Here is a 20,389-nt window from a genome sequence, read left to right as displayed (position 1 = left end):
GTCCTTCTAAAAAGACTGAGGGATTTTCATCTAGCTTTTGATTTGTCATGGATTGCTTAGGGTAGTTAAGAGGTTTGGCTCTGGTCCTCTGTAAGTTCTCTAATATACACATCCAAAAGTGTTTTCTTTTTCACTCATCTATGGGATTACTAGGGTTCCAGTAAGGGTTTTCAAGGGCACTGCCTCTCTTCCTACTGAGAATGGGGATTTTGCCTCTTTCTCACTCTCTTTCCCCTTTTGACTGGCTTTCTTTTTTGACTGACTAGAGGAAATACGCTCTTCATCTCCAAATTTCTCTGCTACTGGTAGGGCTACTTGTTTCTCAGCAGCAGTTAGGGTTTGATTTAAGAGTACACTCTCCTTCCAGGAGAGTTTAAATAGTTGGGTTAGATCCTGGAAGGTCTCTATGTATGAGTGAAGTTGGGGGTTGCCCAAAGCAAACTTCAGGATCTGAGGTTATACCAGGTTACAACCACGCTACGCTCAAGGGGAGTGCAGGCTTGAAGATGGGTTATTGCCCATCTAGAAAAGAGAGGAGGAGCTTCTCTGAGAAAACACCAAATGGCAGATGACACTGGGGGCAGGGGATGAGGCCCCAGGGGCCCTGGGATGGGAAACTGCTTTGGCAGTGGCACCCAGGGCTGGGGTTGCAACCATGGATGGGGCTGGAGCCGAGGCTGCGGAGCTCTCAAAGGCAAAGCAGAGGATAAGGAGAGGCTGCTCACCATCACCAAGCTGGGCTGCCTGGTCAAGGACATGAATATCAAGTCCCTGGAGGAGATCTATCTCTTCTCCCTACCCATCAAGGAAACTGAGGTCACCGACTTTCTCTTGGAGCCTCTCTCAAGGATGAGGTTTTGAAGACTATGCTGGTGCAGAAGCAGATCCATGCCAGCCAGCACACCAGGTTCAAGGCATTTGTTGCCATAAGGAACTACAATGGCCATGTCAGTCTGGGTATTAAGTGCACCAAGAAGGTGGCCACTGCCATCTGCAAGGACATCATCCTGTCCAAGCTTTCCATTGTCCCCATGTGCAAAGGCTACTGAGGGAACAAAATTGGCCAGCCCCACACCATGCCTTGCAAGGTGACAGGCCACGGCAGCTGTGTGCTTGTATGCCTCATCCCTGCGCCCAGAGGCACTGGCACCATCTCAGCCCGTGTCCAGGAAGATGCTCACCATGGCTGGTATTGATGATTGCTACACCTCAGCCAGGGGCTGCACTGCCACCCTGGGCAACTTCACCAACGCCACCTTTGATGCCATCTCTAAGACCTACAGCCACCTGACCCCCAACCTCTGGAAGGAAACTGTATTCACCAAGTCTCCCTATCAGGAATTCACTGACCACCTCATCAAGACCCACTCCAGAGTCTCAGTGCAGAAGACCCAGGCTTCAGCTATGGCTACAACATAGGGTTTTTATACAAAAAAAAATAAAGTGAATTAAGCCTGAAAGAAAGAAAAACGAAAAGAGGGGAGGAGAGAAGGTGTCCCTTAGTCTTATGCCTTCTTTCATAGTGACCCAGAGTGGAGAAAAAGAGAGAAGGTGTCCCACTTCTCCTCTTTCCTCCCATCTCCTCAGGGTCCTGGAAACCATCATAGATGCCAACCATGAATAGAGGCATGATCTTCACCCATGGATCTAGAGGAGCTGGTCAGCAGTAGAAGTCACGTTTACCTGTACAAACTCCTAGCTCTCCATCCTGCTGGTTTTCCAGACCCACATGGCCCATAAGGTTCCCAGGATACCCCAGGGGCCCAGGAGAGATTGTACAGTAGTTGAATTTGCATGAGACCCTTTAATGGAGGGAGTGACTTAACTCTAGCTGTATATCCTCTTATTACCACTTGGCCAAAGTTATGAATTCCTAGAGAATGGGACTGATTGACTTCTAAACATAAGATCCCTTTCTCGCTTAGATGCAAGTGTAGCTGGATGCAGAACAGATATCTCAAAAGAATGTAAGAATTGAATGGCTCTCCTCCCTCTGATGGGGATAGCACTAAAATTAAAATCTGTCTTGCCAGGATGGCTTCCTCCCCAGCTGCTGAAAGGGGAGATTTTTCTGCTGACAAACAGGGCATGAGGCCTGGTTACTGAGAGAGGAATGTAAGAGGGAAAGGAATCGGAGAACTAGAGGTTCTGAGCAAAAGGCTGGCAAGGCCCCCCATGGAGAAAATTCCCATCTCATTGGGTGGCACTGGAGTGCTTGAAATGTTCGGGAAAAAAAAAAAAATGACTCCAAATTCTTTCCAAGCAGAGGTTAAAAAGAGAAGTTTGGGGCTTAATAGGCTGTCCCCACAATATGCCTCCTAGCAGAAAAAAATTAATTTATCCTATAGAGGAACTGCTTAAATTCACTGGCAGTGCTGAGCATTTACATTAAAAAAAAAAAAAAAAAAAGCCAAATGGAGAAGAGGGTACTCACTCAGGGAGAAATATCTTCACGTACAATGCCGTGAATGCCTACAATTGTGGGGACAAAAAGGCCCTTACTAGGTGAAATTTTTTTTTTTTTTTTTTTTTGAGACAGAGTCTCGCTCTGTTGCCAGGTGCCAGGCTGGAGTGCAATAGCAGGAACTTGGCTCACTGCAGCCTCCACCTGCCAGGTTCAAGCAATTCTCCTGCCTCAGCCTCCTGAGTAGCTGGGAACTACAGGCACAGGCCACCGCACCCAGCTAATGTTTGTATTTTTAGTAGAGATGGGGTTTCACCATGTTGGCCAGGATGGTCTTGATCTCTTGACCTCTTGATCTGCCCGCCTTGGCCTCCCAAAGTGCTGGGATTACAGGTGTGAGCCACCGCACCTGGCCACTAGGTGAATTTTAGGCTGAACTCTTGAAATCCCCCCATCTCAAGGAATTCACAGAAACAGCAATTTTTAAAAATTTACATTCCTGGTAATTAAGGCACTTGGTAACTTTACCCAACAAGATTATCTCCCCAGGCTGTAAAAACTCCCTTAACATAGCATATGAAGAAGGGATAGGATATATGATAGCTGTGAAAAGAAAAGAGAAATGCAATAGAAAAGTCTGTAAGTCTTGGTGCCACACCCTGATGGGCTGTTGGGGGTCAGAAGTAGTCTAGGGGCCTTCATGTAACACTGAGATATAGCCTCGGCCAGGTACCTTCAGTTGCTCCAGGACCTCCTTCCAAAGGAAACTGGATTGGAACAGAGCCAACATTCCTACCACGTGAGGGTGATGGGGATTGGCAAAGTCCTCTTCAGCAAGCCTGTACTTTAATCTTATAAGGCTGGCAGCCACTTAAAAAGCTTTTAACTGGCTGACAGGGGCCCAGTGTTTTATTTAATTTAAAAAATTAGGCTAGGTGCTGTGGCTCATGCCTGTAATCCCAGCACATTGGGAGGCTGAGGTGGGTTGATCATGAGATTGAGACCATCCTGGCTAAACATGGTGAAACCCTATCTCTACTAAAAATACAAAAAACTAGCCGGGCATGGTGGCACACACCTGTAGTCCTCGCTACTTGGGAGGCTGAGGCAGGAGAATTGCTTGAACCTGGGAGGCGGAGGTCGCAATGAGCCGAGATCACAGTCGCAGTGAGCCGAGATCGCGCCACTGCACTCCAGCCTGGGCAACAAAGTTAGACTCCGTCTCAAAAAATAAAAACAAAAACAAACAAACAAAAAACTGAGGGCAAGAAGCCTCCAAACAAAAGTAAAGAGTTGCAGGTGCCTCCTACTCACCCTTCCAATGGTTCCTTTCCCTGCCAATGCAACAAAATGTTATCGTTTTGGCAATGCACCCCAGCGTAGCAGTTTCTCCTTGCCAGATACCACTGGAAGTTCTTTGTTTCACAACCAAAAAAATTAAGGAGCCTAGCCGGGCGCGGTGGCTCAAGCCTGTAATCCCAGCACTTTGGGAGGCCGAGGCGGGTGGATCACGAGGTCAACAGATCGAGACCATCTTGGTCAACATGGTGAAACCCCGTCTCTACTAAAATTACAAAAAATTAGCTGGGCACGGTGGTGTGTGCCTGTAATCCCAGCTGCTCGGGAGGCTGAGGCAGGAGAATTGCCTGAACCCAGGAGGCGGAGATTGCGGTGAGCCGAGATCGCGCCATTGCACTCCAGCCTGGGTAACAAGAGCGAAACTCCGTCTCAAAAAAAAAAAAAAAAAAAAAAATTAAGGAGCCTAGACACAAAAGGTGAGGTTGGAGCAAAAGTTTAATACGTGAGAGAAGAAAGCTCTCTGCTGTGGAGAGGGGGCCTGGAAAAGGGTGGCCGTATTTACAGTTAAATGCAAGGGCTTTTATAAGAAACTGATGAGGGCTGGGCATCTCATTTGCATAAGATGTAAATTTCTGCTAGCTCCACCCCATCCTCCTAGCGTGCATGTGGGCTCTTAGCCTGAGCTATTCCATATGGCTTTGTTCCCCTTACTGTGCATGGGTCAGGGGATGGAATTTTCCATTGCAGGCTTGCCTGGGAAAGTTACCTACCTATCCTTTCTTATCTTTTTAGCTGTGGGCATGTCTTAGGCAAGCCTCGTTGTCCAAGTGCCCTTACCTATGCTTGCAGGCTGTTCTTTGTTTGAAAGAATCCAACAGGGGACCCACTCTAACTGCCTGACCAGTTTCTTCCTTTCTACTCTCTCACTAGCCTGAACAATGTGGTGAAACTCCCTTATAAATTATACAATAAATGAGCCAGGCATGATGGCACGCATCTGTGGTCCCAGCTACTCAGGAGGCTGAGGGGGGAGGATCGCTTGAGCCCAGGTGGCAGAGGCTGCAGTAAGCCAAGATCACACCACTGCACTCCAGCCTGGGAGACAGAGCATGACTGTCTCAAAAAAAAACAAAAATAAAAACAAAACCTAATTTCAGTCATTCCTTCTGTTTGTAAGTCACCTGTGCCACTACTCAGACAGGTACACAATGTTATGAATTCCTGCATCTTTGGGGGATTATGTGCTGTAAGTGAGTGTTTCCTCACTGCTGTCTGGGGAATTCATCTCAAGTTGTTTGCCATTCAACCATTTTCCAATTCGAAAACGCTGGTGTTATTGTCTCCTCTCCTATCCTCATTGCTCTTGTGATTTTCTGCTTTGGAAACAAATAGGCTGGGTGCAGTGGTTCATGCCTGTAATCCTAGTACTTTGGGAGGCCAAGGCTGGAGGATCACTTGAGGCCTGGAGTTTGATACCAGCCTGGAAAACATAGCAAGATCCCCATGACTACCAAAAAATTTTAAAATAACAAAAGAAACCCCTGTTACTGTGGTTTTAGAAGGGTTTGAGATGGAACATAACTAACTGTTGGTATTAAAACCAACATTTTAAACCAGCCTTTATGTACAATTTTATATTTCCTTCAAAAAAAAAATTTTTTTTTGAGACAGAGTTTTGCTCTGTCTCCCAGGCTGGAGTACAGTGGCACAATCTCAGCTCACCACAACTTCCACCTCCTGGGTTCAAGCAATTCTCCTGCCTCAGCCTCCTGAGTAGCTGAGATTACAGGTGTGCGCCACCATGCCCAGCTAATTTTCGTATTTTTAGTAGAGAGGGTTTCACCATCTTGGCCAGACTGGTCTTGAACTCTGGACCTCGTGATCCACTTGCCTCAGCTTCCTAAAGTGCTGGGATTACAGGCGTGTGCCACCGAGCCTGGCCTAAAACATTTTTATTTAGTATTATAGAATAATCATTTCCCCGTGTGATTAAAAACATAATGTTGACAAAAAGAGTCAAATTCTATAAAATATTTGAAGAGATTTATTCTGAGCCAAATATGAGTGACCATGGCCCATAACACAGCCCCTAGCAGGTCCTGAGAATACATGCGCAAGGTCAGGGTACAGCTTGGCTTTATACATGTTAGGGAGGCATGAGACATCAATCAAATACATTTTAAAAATACATTGGTTTGGTCCAGAAAGGCAGGACAATTCGAGGCAGAGTGGAGGGCTTCCAGGCTACAGGTAAATTTAAACACTTTCTGGTTCACAATTGGTTGAGTTTGTCTAAAGACCTGGAATCAATAGAAAGGAACGTCTGGGTTGTGATAAGAAGTTGTGGAGACCAAAGCTTTATCATGCAGATGAAGCTTTTAGCTGGCAGTCTTTAGAGAGAGTGACTAGGTTGAAAAATGTTTCTTTTCAGGCTTAAAGTCTGTGTTGAGTTAATGCTGGAGATTAACTCGACATAATGAGTTATGTTTTAAACATAATGTTTAAAACATAATGAGGCATGTTTTATCCCCACTTCACATCCTGGCCTGAAACAGTCTCTCAGGTTAAATTTCAAGAGCCCTGGCTGAGAAGGAAGTCCATTCAGATGGTTGGGGGGGCCTTCGAATTTTATTTTGGTTTTCACTAAGAAACATCATTTCAGTTGCTACTTATGGTCCATTGTTCTTTTTTCTTTTGGGGGCTCAGGGTCTTGCCTGTCACCCAGGTAGAGCACAGTGGTGTGATCATAGCTCACTGCCTCCTTAAGCTCCTGACCTCAAGCCATGCTGTGGTCCTGGCCTCCCAAGTAGCTGGGACTACAGATGCATGCCCAGCCATTATTGTCCTTTCTTAATAATTTCATGGACATTGGGCGTCTTTCTAGTTTTTCCCAGTTATAAATAATACTATAATAAACATCTTTGTGTAAATATAAAACTGTGTCCTCCTTTTAGGTTATGTGAACCCTGAATATCTGAGACAGGTCTCAAGTAATGTAGAAAGTTTATTTTTCCAAGGTTGAGGACGTGCACCTGTGACACAGCCTCAGGAGGACCTGATGACACGTGCCCAACGTGGTCAGGCCACAGCTTGGTTTCAGACATTTTAGGGAGACATGAGACATCAATCAATATATGTAAGTACATTGGTTTCTTCCAGAAAGGCAGGACAACTTGAAGCAGGAAGGGGGCTTCCCGGTCACAGTTAGGTGAGAGAAAAATGGTCGCATTCTTTTGAGTTTCTGATTAGCCTTTCCAAAGGAGGCAATCAGATATGCATCCATCTCAATGAGCAGAGGGAAGACTTTGAACAGAATGGGAGGCAGATTTACCCTAAGCAGTTCCAACTGTGACTTTTTCCCTTTAGCTTAGTGGTTCTGGGGTCCCAAGATCTATTTTCCTTTCAGTTATTTCTTTTTTCTTTTTTTGAAACAGAGTTTCCCTCTTGTTGCCCAGGCTGGAGTGCAATGGTGCAATCGCTGCTCATCTCAACCTCTGCCTCAAGGGCTCAAGCCATTCTCCTGCCTCAGCCTTTTAATTAGCTGAGGTTGCAGGCACGTGCCACCATGCCCTGCTAATTTTGTATTTTTAGTAGAGATGAGGTTTCTCCATGTTGGTCAGGCTCGTCTCAAACTACTGACTTAGGTGATCCACCCGACTCGGCCTCCCAAAATGCTGGGATTACAGGCATGAGCCACCGTGCCCAGCCTCAGTTATTTATTTAAGATAAGTTTTCCAGAAGAGTGAATATTATGTGAAACAAGAGAGAAAACGAAGATAGATGAAAGAAGAACAAGGACGTCCTCAGAGGAGGAACTCTACACCAGTCTCGAACAACTGCCCCAGCATCACCTGGAGAGCCTCTTAGAACAGCCTGGAGGTCCATCCCCAGAGCAAGTCTTGCGTGAGTCCAATCATAATTTATATTATTAACAAATTCCAGGACCTTTGCTGAAGCTATTGTTCCCGGAGTTAAGAATACATGAAACGGCCGGGCGCGGTGGCTCAAGCCTGTAATCCCAGCACTTTGGGAGGCCGAGGCGGGTGGATCACGAGGTCAACAGATCGAGACCATCTTGGTCAACATGGTGAAACCCCATCTCTACTAAAATTACAAAAAATTAGCTGGGCATGGTGGCGCGTGCCTGTAATCCCAGCTGCTCGGGAGGCTGAGGCAGGAGAATTGCCTGAACCCAGGAGGCGGAGATTGCGGTGAGCCGAGATCGCGCCATTGCACTCCAGCCTGGGTAACAAGAGCGAAACTCCGTCTCAAAAAAAAAAAAAAAAAAAAAAAAAAATACATGAAACTGTAGACGTGTTTGTAGGTGGAACCTAGGTGGGAAATTGTATCTTTATATCCTATCAAAGCAGGAAGTGGGATCCTCAGCCAAAATAGAAGCAGAAGCGGGGCAAATAGGTGATGAAAGGGGTGATTGGTTTGGATAAGCCTCAGCAGGATTTAAGGAAGGAACTGGTACACAAGAACTATGAGAACCCATTGATTTGGACTAGGCTCCTACACTAGGCCTTAACAGACCAGACTAGACCAAAATGGAGTCACTCATGCTAAATGTCACATAATCAAACTGAAGCCAAGGTAGCAGGTAGATTCTAAAACAGTTTCTTCCCCCTGGAAACAGGAGATTCCAGCCTACCTGTATCAGCATAATAAGGTCCTTTATGCCTTAATCTTTACAAAAAAGTAACCTGAGGTTAACCAATCAGCTTTTTTTCCCTATTGTTCTGTTTCCTTGTTCCCATGTTACAAAACCGGCTGTTCTGCCATTGCCCATGGGAGCTCTCATTCTGTTTTATAGAATGGAACCTGCCTTGATTCATGAATCACAAATAAAAGCCAATTAGATCTTTAACTAAACTTGTTGTAATTTTGTCTTTGGACAGAACTGACCTGGAATCCTATAAAGCACTGAATAGAAGCATTGAGAATCCAGCCTAAATTGAGTGTACAAGCACTCATTGTCATGTAATTTTTTTCCAACAGCTCTCAGCTGCCAGAGAAGGCCTAGGTAGAGGTTGCAGAGGCATGGCACAGCAGCACAGAGAGTAAAGGGCTAGTGGTTAGAGAGAGGTGGAAGCCTTGTCCCCCAAGGTCCAGGCCAGAGATGAGAGGTTAAAGCTCTATGCAAACTCCCGTACTTGCCAGGAAACAAGTCGCAGAGGTCAAAGGACAGCAGGTTTTTACTGTAATGCAGGCCTTGAGGAAGTGAGGTGGAGAGCCAGGAGGCTGCGGTTGAGTGGTGCAGTTAGAGTTGACCATTATGTAAATGGAGCTGTTCTCAGGTTTGATAGGAATTTGGCCATCTTTAGAATCTTTAGAACCACAATAAGGAAGTCTGAAGGCAAGCTGTTGGATGGGTCATTTGCATGGGCTCTAAAATTCTTGAGGATAATGATAAATCTTGGGTAACCTGCTGGTTGGTGAATGAGATCAATGCAAAGGGATCTGGAACTGAAGGCAGAGGCGGTGGGAGCTTCAGAAGGCTTTGCCTGAAAGTGAGAGACTGATGAACTCAACCCAGCCATAAAGTGCTAGGAGAATTCATGCCCTGTCTTCTCATTCATAGTGGGTGAGGTATGGGGGTTGATGGATGTCATCTAGAGACCCTGGAGTTCCCTAGGCCATCTAGATTAGGGGCTGGGCCTCACAGGGGTACAGGTCCTGAAAGCTGCAATGAAGGCCATTTCGCTAGAGGCCTGGGGGATGACAAGAGTTCTTGCAGGAGAGCCTGAGGTCTACAGAGTTGTTATGGCGCACAAGATACCTAGATGGCTCTCAGTGAGGATGAAGGCTCACCAGGACAAGGCAAATGCACATTTGTGACCATAATTAATCCCTATCAGGCAGGAGCTGCTAGGTGGCCTCTGGGCTCTTCCACCTTCCAGGATCGCAGACATTCTCAGTGCCCCATGCAGCCACCCCAGGTCAGAGTTTGTGCTCAGAATCAACACTCCATTCTCATTCTTGTGCTAGGCATCAGGAATACTCAGTCCCTGTTTTCAAGAATCTTAGTGACTGGAGTCAGATTAGTCTAGGAGAAAAAACACTTTTTTTTTTTTTGAGTCAAGGTCTGGCTCTGTCGCCCAGGCTGGAGTACAGTGGTACAATCTCAGCTCACTGCAACTTCCACCTTCTGGGTTCAAGCAAATCTCATGCCTCAGCCTCCCGACAGCTGGGACTATAAGTGTGTGCCACCACTCCTGGCTAATTTTTGTATTTTTAGTAGAAATGGGGCTTCGCTATGTTGGCCAGGCTACAATTTGTCTATTAGAAAAATAAGCGCTTTCAGGGAACGGTTCTTTGTGAAGCAAAAGCCCTTTGAGAGATAGGCATTTCCTTGGAAGGAAGTTGTCAAAATGAAAATCACCCACTCAAGACAAAAAGTACCTAATTGTTTCTCGTTGGCTGCTGTTTCTAGCCTACTTTGTGGGAAGAGGAGTTAGCCAGGGGCTGAGTGAAGGGAGTAAGGGAGCAGAAGTGGGGTCTTTATTTCTGAGCTCTAGTCTATGGGGAGCTCCCAGATGGGAGCCTTTGCAAGTTCTGGGGTGGCCATGCTTGTAGGGAAATGTAAGGTTAGCTGAGAGAAAGGAGAGTAGACCCAAAGTCAGGCAAGCAAGATTTATTGACCTGCCAGGCTGCCTGGAACAATCAAAGGAGGCAGCCCCAAGCTTACAAAGCAAGGAGTTTATATGGGGTGAGAGGGGCATAAAGGAGTTTCAGGACTGAGATCATCTATCAGCTTGTAACAAGTAGAGAGAGAGTTTGTTGACTTGTGACAGACAATACATCCTGTGACTTTTGTGGCGACAGTTTTTGAAAAACAGGATTTTACAGGCATGTGTAAACAGGAATTTACAAGAATGGATTACAAACATTTGTTTTCCCTGTCCTGCCCTCAGCTGCCCAGATGGCTATAATCAGGCTTTGCTTAATTGTAGCATGTCTGGCAACCTTGATGTGGTACCTAGATAGGAGTTCAGGAAAGATGGGAGAAACACATGCACTGCTCTTGAGAGTCACTGACCCCCACTCTGCTTCTAGAACTATCAGTCTTTCTTTTAAAGAGAAAGGAGACACACCCTAACTCTAAAGACTTGGCCCCCAAAACGGTGAGTAGGATTTAGAAAGAGAGACGGATTGGATGTGACCTCTCAGAGTAAATGGAGGAGGGCACCCAGGACATAATCCCCAAGAGAACCAGCTGTTTTAGTGTAACTGCCCAAGGGGCTCACCTTGCCTGCTTCCTAGACAAAGCCGATTCAAGAGGGGGGAATTGCAATAGAGAAAGGGTAATTCACGCAGAGCAGGCTGCGTGGGAGACAGGAGTTTCATTATTACTTAAATCAGTCTCCCCAAGCACTCGGGTAGCAAAGTTTTTAAGGATAACTTGGTGGGTGGGGGGAAGCCAGTGAAGCAAGACTACTGATTGGCCAGGGATGAAGTCATAGGGAGTCGAAGCTGCCTTTTTGTCCAAGATGGCAATGCTCCTGCTCTGTCAGTCAAAGCTGTCTTCTTGTACTGAGTCAGTTCGTGAGTGGGGGTCACAAGATCCGATGAGCCAGTTTATTGATGTGGGTGGTGCCAGCTGATCTATCAAGTACAGAGTTTGCAAAATATCTCAAAACTGATCTTAGGAGCAGTTTAAGGAGGGTCAGAATCTTGTAGCCCCCCCCCACCCCCAGGTTCATGACTCCTAAACCATAATTTCTAATCTCGTGGCTAATGTTAGTCCTACAAAGGCAATCTAGTCCCCAGGCAAGACGGAGGTCTGCTTTGGGAAGGTGCTGTTACCATCTTTGCTTAAACTGTAAACTAAGTTTTTCCCAAAGTTAGTTCAACCTATGCCCGGGAATGAACAAGAACAGCTTCGAGGTTAGAAGCAAGATGGAGTTGGTTAAGTTAGATCTCTTTCACTGTCTCAGTCATAATTTTGCAAAGGTTGTTTCATTAGCATGGGCAGAGGAAATGAAACCCACAAAGGAAACAAAAACTGCCCAGATAGGGGAGGAAAAATTTGTTTTTCTTATTACCCTCTTAAGTTCTTTGGTTGAGGCCCTTTAAATTGGGTTGACAAAAGACAAATGAACCAGAGAAAACCGAACAATTTATTAATGTATGCGTCTCACATTACACAGGAGAAAACTCATGATGAGTAACTCAAAGGGTTAGTTGGAACTTGAGCATGTAACATCTTAGCAAAGGAGCACTATTATTAGAGAAGTGAACCCGCCATTGCAAACTTGTAACTAAGACAGTGAAAGAGATTTGACTTAAGCAACTCCATCTTGCTTCTATCCTCCAAGCTGTCCTTGTTCATTCCTGGGCATAGGCTAAACCAACTTTGGGAATAAAATAGTTGATCGTTTAAAACAAAGATAATTAACAGCCCTTTCCCAAAACAACCTCCTTCTTGCCTGGGGTCTAGACTGCCTTTGTACGACTAACAAATTAGCCACAATATTAGAAATTATGGTTTAGTAGTCATGTCACTGGAGGCTACAAGATTCTGATCCTCTCTAAACTGCTCCTAAGATCAATGCTTGAGATATTGTGCAGACCCTGCACTTGACAGATCAGCTGGCACTACGCAGATCAATTAACTGGCTCATCTGATCTTGCGGCCCCTACCCAGGAACTGACTCAGCACAAGAGGACAGCTTCAGTTCCCTATAATTAATTTCCTACCAAACCACCAAGCACTCCTGGCTCACTGGGTCCCCAACCCACCAAGTTGTCTTTAAAAACTCTGATCCTCCAATGCTCTGGGAGACTGATTTGGGTAATAATAAAACTATGATCTTCCACACAGCCAGCTCTGAATGAATTACTCTTTATTGCAATTCCCCTGTCTTGAGAAATCGGCTCTGTCTTGACAGCAGGAAGGTGAATCCACTGAGTGGTCACAGAAGTACCAAGACAAAGGAAAAGAACTTGGAGTTTCAGGGGTGACAAATTGTGAGAAGGCAAATACATGGGGGAAACTGATGGGGAGAGGTTTGTTTGTGCAGACCCATCTTAGCATCAACGCTTTGTGGTCTTCATAGCCATAAAACTGAATAATATTAAACAAGACAACAACTGTCTGTGAATGACAAAATGTCTTAAAAACTCCTTGGGAGAGGGGATTTATGGAAATCCTAATTTTTCAGAAGTTTCTGCTTTTGGTCAGATAAGGAAAGGTTCATGAGGCTTCTTTCAACATCTGTAACTGATAGGGACAGGAGGCAGGGAAATACTGAGTAGAAGAGGGTGGTTCCTTGATAAAGGCCCTACCCTCAAGCTTGGAAACCCAGGGCCCTAAATGGCAACAGATAATCTTGTTTTCAGTCCAAATGTTGCCTTTTCCAAGACCACTCTGGCTCACCACGCCCCTATTCTGTACCCATATAAACTCCAAGCTCCACCAGCAGAGGTACAGAAGATCAGAAAAGTGGCAGAGCAGCGCGACAGAGAAGGGAAGAAGAGAAAGAGTGTCTGAATGTCAAGAGGAGTTTGGCTGAGGACAGTTGAAGAGGAGATTGGCGGAGGGACAGCCGAACTCCAAGGAAACATCATTTTCCCACTCCATCCCCTTTCCAGCGCCCCATCCATCCCACTGAGAGCCACCTCCATCACTCAGTAAAATCTCTGCATTCACCATCCTTCAAGTACGAGTGACCTGATTCTTCCGGGACACCGGACAAGGACCCAGATACTAAGAGGGCAGGATGTAAAAGGCTGTCACTCTGATTCTCCATTGAGCTGATTTAACAGCCATCCATGGAAAAAAGCATTAATTATAACAGATCTAGATGCTACCATGGGGTGGGAGCCCAAAACTGCTCACTCCAGCTCCTGCCCCTGCCCATCTGCCTGCTTCCCATACCATAAGGGGTTTGAGTGTGTGGCAGCCAAGCAAATGAGCCACACCCCTGTCACAAGTCCTGCGAGGTGTCAGGGAACTCTCCCATTTCATAACCACCCAGTGGGTTCACCTTGCCTGCTGCCTAGACAGAGCCAATTTCTCAAGACAAGGGAATTGCAATAGAGAAAGAGTAATTCATGCAGAGCTGGCTGTGCAGGAGACCAGAGTTTTATTATTATTCAAATCAGTCTCCCCAGCATTTGGGGATCAGAGGTTTGTTTTTTGTTTTGTTTTTTTTGAGACAGAGTCTTGCTCTGTCACCAGGCTGGAGTGCAGTGGTGAAATCTTGGCTCACTGCAATCTCCACTTCCTGTGTTCAAGTGATTTTCCTGCCTCAGCCTCCCGAGTAGCTGGGATTACGGGTGCACACCACCACATGTAGCTAATTTTTTGTATTTTTAGCATAGATGGGGTTTCACCATGTTGGCCAGGATGTTCTTGATCTTCTGACCTTGTGATCTGCCCGCCTCAGCCTCCCAAAGTGCTGGGATTATAGGCATGAGCCACTGTGCCCTGCCTCATCTTTGTTTTAAGCTATAAACTAATTTATTCTGAAAATTATTTCAGCTTATGCCCAGGAATGAACAAGGACAGCTTGGAGGTTAGAAGCCAGATGAGTTGGTTAGGTCAGATCTCTCTCACTGTCTCCATTACAATTTTGCAATGTCAGTTTCACATCTGTTGATTCTCATTTGTTTCCAGCTCAAAGTAATCTTCATGTCAAAGTGACACATTTTGGGGTAGCATTTTTTGATCCCCTACATCTAACCTACATGGGTTGCATGGTTAACCAGCCTTGGGAAAGGAGCAAAGGAAATTGAAGCAATAAGGGTTATGGATGGTGGAATTTTACGAAGAAAAGCAAAGCAGGCTGAGTCACTAGCAAGAACAAAGAAATAAAGATTAATAAGTGGTCTGGACTGAAATTCTTGAATTTTTATTCAATATCTGATGAAAAGTCATTGAGAAATTGAAAACGGGAACGATACAGTCACGCGTATAAGCAAGGCCAGGGAAAGGCTGGATTGAATGGGTGGGTTGTGGTGGTGGGAGGGAGACAAGGGGCAGGGAAATGATTCAGCTTCTTAGTCCATCTCCTTCATTCTTTGTCCATCTTTGTTTCACTCTAAGAGCCTTGAGAGGCCTAGTTTAGAGGTTTATTTTCCCTCCCAGAGTGTGTGGATTAATTCCTCCTTTTCACAGCTGTCAAAAATTAGAGTAACAAACCCAGGGTTTTTTGTTTTTTTTTTTAAACCTTTAAAACAAAAGAACACTTACTAGGTTTTAACAAAAAAACTGTTACAAATACCACAACTGGGAAATTCTCAGTTGGCTGTCTTGGCACCCCCAGGTATTCCTTATCTGAATTCATTCAACATTTAGGATATACAGGCCACCACAGTAAGTTGAAAGCCATGGATTAGACAGACAGGGTCTTTGCTTTCCTGGAGTTTACATTCTAGGTAAGGGTGTGTGTGTGTTGGGTACTGTAGGTGAGATGTTATGTAACTATAAAAATTTCAGATCTTGAGAGGAACTGTGGTGAAAATAAATAGAATGCAGAGTGTCTTAGTCCATTTTGGTTTGTTTATTTGGATTTTTTCAGAGACCTGTCTTGCTGTGGTGCCCAGGCTGGTCTTGAACTCCAGGGCTCAAATGATCCTCTCACCTTGGCCTCCAAAATGCTGGGATTAAAGGCATAAGCCAACACACCTGGCCCATTTTGTTTTGTTATTACAGAATACCTTGAGTGGGTAATTTATAACGAACATAAATTTATTTGGCTCAGAGTCCTGGAGGCTGGGAAGTTCAAGACCAAGGGGCCACACCTGGTGGGAGCCTTCTTGTTGCATCGTAACACTGTGGAAGGCATCACAGGGTGAGAGAGAGCAAGAGATAAAAAATAGACCAAACTCATCCTTTTATCCAGAGCCCAATCCCACAGTAACTAACCCACTCTTGCAACATCACCATTCATCCACATGTGAGGGCAGAGCTCTCACGACCTAATCGCTTCTTAAAGGTCCCACCTCTCAACACTGCTGCATTGGAGATTCAGTTTCCAACACGTGAACCTTGGAGAACACATTCAAACCATAGCACTGAGGTAGACTATAATAGGATTTAGGGGAGAACACTTTGAAAATAATATAGGACCTAAGGGAGGTAACATTTAAACCTAGAAAGACTTAGGCCTGAGAAAGAATCAGAGCACAAAGATCATTTCAGGCAAACAGAACTGCATGCACAAAAGCCTTATTTTGGGAAGTTTCTGTGGCCAATCACATTAATCAGGTAGGCATTGGTATGAGATGGGGGAGGTGGGCAGAGGCCAGATCACCATGTAGTACCTGGGGCACTGGAAACCTGATAAAGGACTTTTTGAACAGGAATGTGACACAAACCAAGTTACTTCTAAGAATACACTCTGGCTTATGAAGTCACTGGAGCACTCAGAGTGACAATGGTGGTTTACACTAGAACGATAGTAGCAGAGAGAAGAGAAGTAGATGGATTTGCCATATTCATAGTCCTTCCTCATCCTCAGGGGATACATTCCAAGTTCCTCAGTGGATAACTGCAACTGTAGATAGTATCAAACTCTGTATGTCTTTTTTCCTAGACATGCCTATAATAATGTTTAATTATAAATTAGGCATGGTAGCCAGGCATGGTGTCTCACATCTGTAATCACAGCACTTAGAGAGTCTGAGGTGGGTGGATCATGAGGTCAGGAGTTCAAGACCAAACTGGCTAGCATGGTAAAACCTCGTCTCTACTAAAAATACAAATATTAGCTGGGGGTGGTGGCATGTACCTGTAGACCCAGGTACTTGGGAGGCTGAGGCAGGAGAATTGCTTGAACCTGGGAGGCAGAGGTTGTAGTGAGCCAAGACTGTGCCATGGCACTGAAGCCTGAGCAACAGAGTGAGACTCTGTCTCAAAATAAAATAAAAGGCATGGTAAGTAATTAATAATAAGAGCGAATGATAAAATAGAACTATGCCAGCCCACTACTCTTGCACTTTGAAGCCATTATTAAGTAAATAAAAGAAGGGTTATTTGAACAGAAGCACTACAATATGTCCAGTTGACCTGATGATTGATCTGATAACTGAGATGGCTACTAAGAGGCTCACAGGCAGGTAGCATATATAGTGTGGATATATATGCACCAAAGGATGATTCATGTGCTGGGTGGGATGGAGCAGGACAGCACAAGATTTCCTCATGCTACTCAGAATGGCACACAATTAAGACTGATTCTCACTCACTGTCCCTTCAGTCCAGGGGGCCAGGGCTTGGGAGCCGTGACCTGGTGTCTCCTGCCCACCCTGGTCCCAGGTAAATGTGAATGGAGACAGCTATGAGAGCCAATCCTTGTCTTTGATTCCCTCCAGCCCCACCCCAGGCCTCACGAAGGTGCTACCTAAGAAAGCCTTCCTCCCCACCCTCTACTGGCCTGGTGAGTGGTCAGTGAATTGGAAGAGGATCCGATGGGGTGTAAATGTGAGATACAATGTCTTGATTATGCCTGTTTGTAATTCAGCTTCTTATTTAAACAAGGAAATAAACTTGAAAATTATTTGTCACTATAAAAATGAAATAAAAATTAAAATATTTATTGTCAGGCCAAAAAAAAAATGTACAAATTTTTTCTTTCTGGAATTTTCTTTTTTTTGTTTTTTTGAGATGGAGTCTTGGTCTGATGTCCAGGGTGGAGTGCAGTGGTGCAATCTCGGCTCACTGCAACCTCCGCCTCCCAGCTGAGTCCTAAAAGAGAGTTAGTGGAGGGCAGTGCGATAGGAGTCGGTTTTATAGGTTTAGAGAAGGCATTGGAAAGCTACAGAAGTTACAGTTTAGGGAGGTTTTTGCAAGCCAGGAGGCATTGCGGTGGGGGAAGGTGTCACAAGGTCCAGAGTCACAAGGTTGGGTCATCAGTTAAGGCAGGAACGGTTGAGGCAGGAACAATGGTGCAATGTCGGTTAACTGGGCTCTGCAGGAGCTAGCCATCCTTACTTCAGACTTTCCAGCTCCAGGAGTGCATATGCGGGTCATGGGGTTCGCCATGGCTCAACTATGGTATGGCCTATGGTGCAGCCAGTTCAAAAAACCTTGCATTCTTGTCTTTTTACATTAATAATATAAAAATAAAAGAAATAAAAAGTGGGGGGCAGTGAAATTTTGGGAGCAGTACAGAGGGTAGTGGGTGATGTTTCTCAGGGCATCTTCAAGCAGGATTGAGGGTGGCATGGAAGCCAAAAAATGGGAGACTTTAGACTGCTGAGAGATTTTGGGGCAAAGGGTGATACTGTGGGGTTGGTAGAAGCATCATTTGCCATATTGACTGATTGGTTATAGCTTGGATATGATTTTGTAGGAATTAAGAGATAAGTCGGAAAAGACAGGGTTCAAATAAGAGAAAGAGAAGAATAGCTATTAAGGGGCCTGCTGATGGAAGGAGCCATGATACCCAGTTAGGGAGTAGCCAGCTAGGTCCAGAACAATTATTTGCCTGATTAGTGAGCTTTTGGGCCCTGTTCTTTAAGTCTTTTGATGGCGTCATATACAAGGCTGGATTGGTTTAGATAAAAGCAGCATTCTTCATTTAGGAATAAGGAGAGTCCTCATTTTTCAGCAGTTAGTAGATTGAGGCCTCAGCAATTTTGCAGGACAACTGCAGCCAGGGAATTAACCTGGGCTTGAAGGACTGATAGTGTTTGAATTGTATCTGTAATGCCGGCAGAGAAATTGTTAGAGAGACCGCATAATGCGGTCATAGAAGTAGTCAGACCTGCTGTACCTGCTCCTATTGCACAGTGACAACCCAATCCTACAAGTAAGGGGATTAATGGAATGACTCTTTTTTCCATGTGGGGTTGCAAGGGGAACAGGGAGGTGCTTATTTCAGTTGGCAAACTGGATTTGGGGAGTAAGGAATACTAAGGTGCAGGTGCCTGTCCAGTTGGTAGGAAGGCAGCGGTAGGTGGAAGAGCCACAGAAAAAAAAAAGTCCTTGGCTTAGGCAGAACTGGAAGTGTAAACTGAAGAGATGAGAAAGTGTTCTGTGGGGACTGGGGTTTTGTACCCAGATATCAAGGGAACCAGCAAGAGCCTCAGCTGTTACAGGCTGTAGTGAGTTTTATTTTTATTTTTTTATTTTTTATTTATTTATTGTTTTTGAGACAGAGTTTCGCTGTTGTTACCCAGGCTGGAGTGCAATGGCAGGATCTTGGCTCACCGCAACCTCCGCCTCCTGGGTTCAAGCAATTCTCCTGCCTCAGCCTCCTGAGTAGCTGGGATTACAGGCACGCACCACCATGCCCAGCTAATTTTTGTATTTTTAGTAGAGACGGGGTTTCACCTTGTTGACCGGATGGTCTCGTTCTCTTGACCTTGTGATCCACCCGCCTTGGCCTTCCAAAGTGCTGGGATTATAGGCGTGAGCCACTGCGCCCGGCCTGTAGTGAGGTTTGATAGGGTAATTGTGTGATAGGAGAGGTTTTGTTTTCATGGTATATGAGAAAGTGTTTGGTATTTATGAGTAACTGTTCACTTTCATTAACAAGGTTAGGTATGAGCAGACAGGAAGGGGGTCTGGAGGAGAGTCTGAGGAACACGAGGAGGGCAGCAAGGATGGAGTGAGAGACCAGGTCAATGCCTACCTAGGCAAAACTTGTTAGTGACATTCTTAAGAGTGCTAGTAATGCGAAGCTGGTTTATTCCTATTTTTTTGGTTAACATGGGTGACAGGGCCTTGGAGGTGAACTATAAAGGAACATAAAGAGGGTGGGAGATTTCTTAGGGGAATTCTATTAGGTGATTGCTGGAAATGCGTGAGGGAGCAGCAATAGGGAGCTGATAGAGAGATGCGAAGCCAGGAACCTTTTGTTAGGGCTGAGCTGGATTGGTTTAGCAAAGAATGGGTTAAGTTAAGGGTTTTGTAGAGGTAGTTGGAAATAGTAGGTGTAATCATGTGGGGCAGCCAAGGGAGCAGGAGGAATAGGCAGACAAAGAATGGGGAGGAAAGTAAACAGTTGTACTTTATTGGGGGAGAAGTTACATGGGGTACCTAGGAAAAGAAGGTTATTTATTCACTTTAGAAGAGAGTTAAGGGTGGCAGCATGGGGGTGGAACCAGGAAATGTTTTGGCACACAGAATGGAGGAAGAGGGTGAAGTGGCAAGATAGACAGGAGCGGGGCATTTGCTTTTTCTCAGGAATTTGGGTGAGTTTCAGAGAAGTTGGCGAGAATATACGGGCTTGGCACCACAGGATGGATGGGGAGCACTATCTGATTAATAAGGCGAAGGTCTTGGACTAACCTGTAGGACTTTTCTGGGTTTTAGGCGGGTAGGATGGGAGTGTTGTAGGGTGAGTTAGTGGAAACTAAAAGGCCATGTTGTAGTAAGTGAAGAATAACAGGCTTTAGATCTTTTAAGGCTTGTGCTGGGATGGGGTTCTGGCGCTGGGCAGGATAAGGGTGGTTAGGTTTTAAGGGGATGACGAAGGATGAGTGAGCAAGGGATAGGGAGGTGGTGTCTCTACACCCTAGGGTTAAGGTAGGGGGACAGAAGGGGAGCTATTGAGGGTGGTATGGGTTCGGGGAGGAGGGCAGCAGTGAGATGTGGCTGTAGCCCAGAAATAGTGAAGGAGCAGACAGTTTTGCTAGGATATCTTGGCCTCACGGGGAACTGGACACGTGGGGATGATTAGGAAAGAATGTGGAAAGGAGTGCAGGCCTAATTAACACCAGACTTGGAGA

At 45.4% G+C, this 20,389-nt stretch overlaps 1 pseudogene; it reads left to right on the top strand.

Annotated features, from left to right (window-relative positions):
- Positions 1–561: 561 nt before the first annotated feature.
- On the top strand, positions 562–1,419 carry LOC100391456 (small ribosomal subunit protein uS5-like; annotated as a pseudogene).
- Positions 1,420–20,389: the final 18,970 nt, after the last annotated feature.

Source organism: Callithrix jacchus, chromosome 6 (assembly GCF_049354715.1).
Source record: "Callithrix jacchus isolate 240 chromosome 6, calJac240_pri, whole genome shotgun sequence".
NCBI lineage: Eukaryota > Metazoa > Chordata > Mammalia > Primates > Cebidae > Callithrix > Callithrix jacchus.
Note: the sequence above shows the minus strand (reverse complement) of the source record. Positions and strands in the feature narration are given on the sequence as shown.